The sequence below is a fragment of the Grammomys surdaster genome, unplaced genomic scaffold (assembly GCF_004785775.1).
Source record: "Grammomys surdaster isolate TR1022 unplaced genomic scaffold, NIH_TR_1.0 170, whole genome shotgun sequence".
Classification (NCBI taxonomy): domain Eukaryota; kingdom Metazoa; phylum Chordata; class Mammalia; order Rodentia; family Muridae; genus Grammomys; species Grammomys surdaster.
Window position 1 is genome coordinate 15,341,646 of NW_021604618.1, and position 6,711 is coordinate 15,348,356.

Sequence of the window (6,711 nt, forward strand, 5' to 3'; positions counted from 1 at the left end):
GATTACAGATACACTTATAAGAACTAGAAAATGATGAGAAAGTATAATGATTAGGAATGATAATAATTTGATTATTTGCATTTGTTATAAGAAAAACTACTTAATTATAAAATTCATCCCACACTGAATTATAATGATAGTGATAATAAAGATTACAATAATACTGTATCATAAAAGCATAACTCAAAGTTTATTTTAAAAAACTACCAATGAAGCCTGTAACAGCCTAAAATTAATGAGGAAATTACACAGAAGTAAAATTTTCACAGATATATGCATCAATAAATAGAATATGCAAGCAAGGAATTATGTTTGTTGACAAATACAGAAAGAATGCATGGGAAATGTAATTTTCTCCAAAGGTAAATAAGACCACAGTGTTACATATGACCATGAAATTCTAAATCAGTTCTTCACTTTATTACAATTTTCATATTTTATATAAAATATTTCATTTTTCATATAAAAGCTATACAAAGACTGTTAAATGGAAACACAATTAATTAAATAGAAAACAAATTAATTGTTGAATCTCTATCCAAAAGTGAGAACTGTGTAATACTTAAACTGGAATTGAATTTAAATGGTATAGTCTAAATCATAAGACATTATTTAATATTAAATAAATGAAACTAACATAGTATATGAAGAGCAATTACTGTATCAAAGGCAGAGTGTACATTCTTTGTCAGGTTGACCAGGCTCCCTATTATTGTAAGTCATCTCTTTTTAATGTGATTTTTAAAAAAGGACATAAAATCACCATCCTGACCGGTTTGAATGTATAGTTTAGTAATATGGAGTTTTTCATATTATTTGAAACTAAATATTCCAAATTTCATTATATAACTTAGAAATGTTACATCTATAAAGCATCTCTAAAGCATGAACCCTAAAATCCTTTTCTTGTTTCTAGTAGACATTCTACTTTCTGTGTCTGTCAATCTGACAACGCCATATGTTGACTACAATTGGAATCACATGGGACCTTGGTCTCTGTCACTGTTTTGTTTCTCTTACCAGAATCTACTTCAAACTTGCCCATTGAATCTTTTCTCATCCGCTTCCAAGTTCCATCCAGATTATAGTAAGCCTCTACTGGCCATAGCACTATGAGGATTGTTCTGAAACCTATTAGCTTGTCCTATCTTCTGTCCTAGCACCTATAATAAATTGTTAGTTCCCTTTTTATGACCTAAGCTTAATTGTTTTACAACCTCTTGGAATGTGCTCTCAGTAGGAAAAAGTCTCCTTACTATCTACTAAGAGCAATTAACTGGTGACACTTGGGCAACTAGCAGGGTTCTCATCACAGTTTTGACTAATAGAAAAAGACCTAATACCAGTCCCACTATAAAAGAGCTTAATTATTATTTACATAATTTTAGGAATTGTTAGAAGATCATCATTAAGACCTAAGGAGTCATCTATATGTCTACATAGCATCATTACAAGACCTTAGCAATCTGATCCAAAGCAGTGTGCTATTACTTAGTGACTGTTATATATGTTTAAAATAACAGGAAAAGCATATTAATAGCAGGAATCATTCCTAAAATTAATCCTTTACAGCCTTGCTAAATAAGAGCGCACCTGTCATAGATTATATAATAATCCAAAACAGGCCATTTCAGGATGATCACTAGTTATTTGCCTGTCCCATTATTGCTCCTGACAAAACTCTGAATTTTAAAAAAGTTTTAAGGAATATTTATTATTGTAGTATCTAGTCTTCCTCTTAAAGAGAGGGAGGAGAGGGAGGGTATAACCAGACAAAGAGGAAAGCCAGTAGTTCAGATAACAATGAATATGATCATAAAATCCAATTCCATCTTTTAATCAAATTACCTAGAACTACTCCTGGCTCTGAGATTAGGGAAGAAAAAGACCACTCTTTCCAGTACCTGATCAATTAGACTCAGAACGTGTCTAATTGCCACTATGATAATGGGTATAAAATTTGTTCTTTGCTATATAAGAGATATGTGAATGACCCATAAATCATAATTGCCTTGCTTACTTGAGAAGCCCTGAGTGTACTGATCAGGAGACCCTGTAATAGCATAGCAGACATATTGACACAGTATATGTGAAATTTAAATATTTAGACACCCCTCAAAAATTTCTACTTCTCTTCATGAACACATTTAATAAGAGAAAATTTAGAGTATTCTCTTTAGTATACTACAGTAGAGTGATGAATGGAATGGGCTTTGAAATCTGCCCAGACTATTTCAAATTATTCTCCATTTCCTCTCTAGGCACAGGAAAGTATTGATGGGATTTTTTGAAAAATATATACAGCACATGTATCTCTATGCATCCACAACTTATTATTTTAAAGACATAGCCACATACAAATGAAGAGCACATATATGCACAAATCATACAAATAATCAATAATGGTTGCAGAAGCCAAGTCAAGGGAAGTGTAAACTTATTTCTCTTTAATTCTATTCAATGTAACATTTTATTAAATTAGTTTATTAATTAAAGTGTATCTACTGAGAATGTGCTCTGTATTAGATGCTTTAAAACAGTTGCTATTAACATTAATATAAATAGAAATAGTATGGGAAAGAAATATTGCAGGAGCACCATAGACTGTATAATGCCTAATTGAAGTAGAAGGAGATACCTGCAGCAAGACGACCAGATAACAAAATGTTTTAATATGTCACTGAGTGACACTTTAGTCAATTTATTTAAAGATAAAACTTGAGAAATCATTTCAAACAAATGATCCATATTAGGGATGGCTAGTTTGAAGTACTCTGGGATAATGGTGAAGAATTCAGTTTGAGGCAATGATAAAATTATTAGAACACTGGAAAATAGAATGACAGAACTTTAAATAGTATTGCTTAGGCTTAGGCTATAAGATGACAGAGAACTATTAATAAATAAATTCAAGGTAATGAACATAGACATAGGATACAAGAATTAATGAGAACAGCATTCAAGGTAGATGATCTGCTCCTCAATATGGAATATAAACTCTAATGACAAAAATAATAATAATAATAATAATAATAATTGCCTCAGTTTAACAGGAATAACAGTGAATACCTGAACAGAAAATTTTCATCACACAATCAAAAACAAAACAACAAAAATCTCCATCCTTAAAACAGAGAAACTTGTATTCTATGATATTGTAAATATTCCCCCTTTACCTACCGTTTGTTCTAAAGGAATAAAAACAACAATTTACAGATTGAGATGTGATCATGCTCAAAACACCAACTAGACCCTCAGTAGGACTATTGTAGGCAAAAAATAGCCCTACATTTGATAGTATGGAAGATAACTGTAGTTTTAGGAGGAAGTGACCACATAGTACTGCAGAGATCTGGGATTTTCTGGGAGACTGAAATAGCATGGCCTGAAGAATATCCCACAGGAATATTGGTTTTTCCCATGGTAGCCAAGTATAGAAGCTGTTAATAGAGGGAAATAGGTTTGCAAATCCCTTATGAGGAGACATTTTGCTATTTAAAAATATTTTGAATATTATTTCATTTATTAATTATCCCTATCTATTCATTGAGACTTTTATACAAATATGCAATGCAATATATCCAACCACAATTTCCAATTTTCAGTTCATCCAAGGTTCACTTTAACTCATGCTTCTCACAACTTTAAGTCATTTTCTTTTGTTCAATTGACCAATGAATCTACTTAGTGTTTCTTATATGTGCATGGGTGTGAGGTCATGCTTTGGAGCATGGGCAAATTATCCATGGTCAAAGTGTCAAAGAGTAGCTCTTCCTTCCTCAGCAGCTATCAACTTCCCACAGCTCTCTGGTTAAAGGTAGAGAGTTTGAGCACCTCCTCCATCTAGGCTGGAATTTTGAAAGGCTTGACCTTATGTAGATCAGAGCAAGTAATCACAGACTCTGTGAGTTCATTTGTGAAACAGCTCTGTCAAGTCCACGGCACTTCTCCCCTTCGTATGTTTGTTCTACTTTCACTTTCATGATGTTCTATGAGCCTTGGCTACACCTCTGAGGGACTCAGAAGCCCTCCTTATATGGCAACACTCAGCCACCACACTTTCCTAAGATCCAGAGAGAGAAACAGAAGCAAGGGTGGAATACCTATCCAACAAAGACAAGAACAGATATCAACACCCATCATTCCAAACTAAGATGCTTAGACACCACTTCAAAAACAAAATCATTAATGCACAACACAATATATCTTTACTAGAACCCAGCAGCCCTACTATAGTAGGCCCTGAGAAATGCAATATAGCTGAAGCACAAGATCGGACCTCAAAATAGCTATTAAAAATGTGTTTATGAACCATAAAAAATTAATAAATCCATTAATAAAGTATGTGGAAACATAATGAAATTAAATGATGAAATTGTTCAAGACAAAAGTATAAATAGAATGAATAAAGAAAATGCAAACAGAGCTAAAATTGGAAATTCAATGTTTAGGAAGTCAAATAAAAACCTCAGAGGTAATCCTCATCAACAGGGTACAAGAGACAGAAGATGGAATCTCGGGTGTTGAGGACAATATATAAGAAATTTATACCTAAATCAAAGAAAATGTTAAATACAAAAAACAATCCAGGCATAAAACATCTAGGAAAACTGGGACACTGTGAATACACAAATTCTATAACTAATAGGATTTTTTTAAAAAAGAAGAAAATCGGGTCAATGGTACAAAATATTTTCAACAACATTTTGGAAGAAAGTTTCCCTAACCTGAAGAATGATGTGTTTCTTAAGGTATAAGAAGCATACAGAAAATCAAATAAACTGGACTAGAAAATAAATTTCCCATGGTATATAATAAGAAGAACACTAAACATACAGAAAAAGGAAGAATATTAAAAGCAATAAGGGACTAGAACAAGTAACATATAAGCAGACATGTTAGAATAACACCTGACATCTCCATGAAGACTCTAGAAGCCTGAATGTCAGCACAGACTACTATACCCAGCTAAACTTTCAGTTATAATAGTTGCAGAAAGCAAAAAATCCCACAATAATAAAAGCAGTATCTATCTACAACTCCAGCTTTACAGAAAGCTCTAGAAAGAAAACTTCAACTTGAAAAGGTTAGCTATACCTAAGAAAATCCAACAAATACCCAGACCAGTTAATGAAAAGGGTAAGAGGAATTGATACTGTATCAACAAATTATAAGGAATCAATAAACACTGCTCATTGATAATTCTCTGTATTAAAATTCTCAATTACCAAATAAAAAGATAGGATTAGAAAACAGGATTTATTCTTCTGCTATACCCAGTAAACATACCTCACCATCAAGGATAAACATCACCTCAGGTTAAAAGGCTGGAAAAAAATATTGCAAGCAAATGGACACAAGAAACGTGCAGGTGTAGCCATTTTCACAATGGTCAAAATAGATTTTAAATGAAAACTAATGATAGATAAGGAAGATTACTACATATTCATCACAGGAAAAAATCAATCAAGAATACTGAAATGTTTACAATTATATTTATGCAGCAAATAAAAGAGCACCCAAGTTTGTAAAACAAACACTACTAAATCATACATTAACCCTCACACATTGATAATGTCAGATTTCAATACCCTACTCTCACCAATAAACAGATCACCCAGACAGAAACCAAACAAAGATATGCTGGAGCTAAACGACTTCACAATTCAAATAGACTTAACATATTTACAGAACATTTTCCCAAACACAAAAGAATACACCTTCTTCTCAGAGGCTCATGAAGCTTTATACAAAATTGACCACATATTTGAACAAAATTCAAGGCTCAATGGATAAAATAAAACTGAAAAAGACCCTGCATATTACCTGACCACCATAGATTAAAGCTATGTATCAAATACAACAGAAGCTACACAAACTCCTGGGATCTTGCTACTGAATTAAAATAGGCCAAGACAGGAGTTATGAAGCAAATTAAAAAAATTTTAGAGTTGAGTGTAAAGGAAAACACACAACATAGGAAAAACTATGGGAAACATTAAAAATTGTTCTACAAGGCAAATTCAGAGCACTAAGTGCCTACAGAAAAAAAAAAAAAAAAGAATTCTGTATCTAAAGGCATTACAGATGTGTCTGCTATGTCACATGTATATCAGTAGGTGGCAGAGAGGAGAGAGGGTATGTCTATTTTCATTGTAGCCTAAATGAATGATTAGTAGCCTAACATTCCCAGAAAAAAGCAAGCCTGAGACAACCACAAGTCTGGCACTAGACTGGTCTGGATAGGCTCCCAGTATGAGAACTCAAGCTGAAAACTAGAAGAACCTTACTTAGGCCCCAGACAGGAGTGAGCCTGAAACAGAGGATCCTCTAAAGAGTCATTTGGGCAGGCCAGGTGAAAAGTAAACCTGTGATGACCATCAGACTGGGCCCACATAGTCTAGGGGTCAGGGAGAACATATCCAAGATGACCCCTCCCAACACATGATTGAAGCATAGCACTTCTGAGACCATTCCTGAGATGATCTCATACACTCAGAGACCCCAGGTAACGCTAAGAGGAAAAAGTAAGTGGTGGAGAAATGGAAGAGAAATAAAAGGATGTGGGCATAAGGAGAGGCAGAACTGGAGAGTCGAGAGAGTGAGGAACAGCCTGATAAGAATCGCCACTGATGGCACCTGGGACCATGGTGAGGTCCTACACTATTCTGCCACAGGGTTGGGGACAGGGGAACAAAGCCTGGGGTAACA

The 6,711-nt window shown here is 33.9% G+C and overlaps 1 pseudogene; it reads left to right on the top strand.

Annotated features, from left to right (window-relative positions):
* The first annotated feature begins 6,065 nt into the window (after window positions 1–6,065).
* On the top strand, window positions 6,066–6,188 carry LOC114621017 (annotated as a pseudogene).
* The last annotated feature ends 523 nt before the right edge of the window (window positions 6,189–6,711 follow it).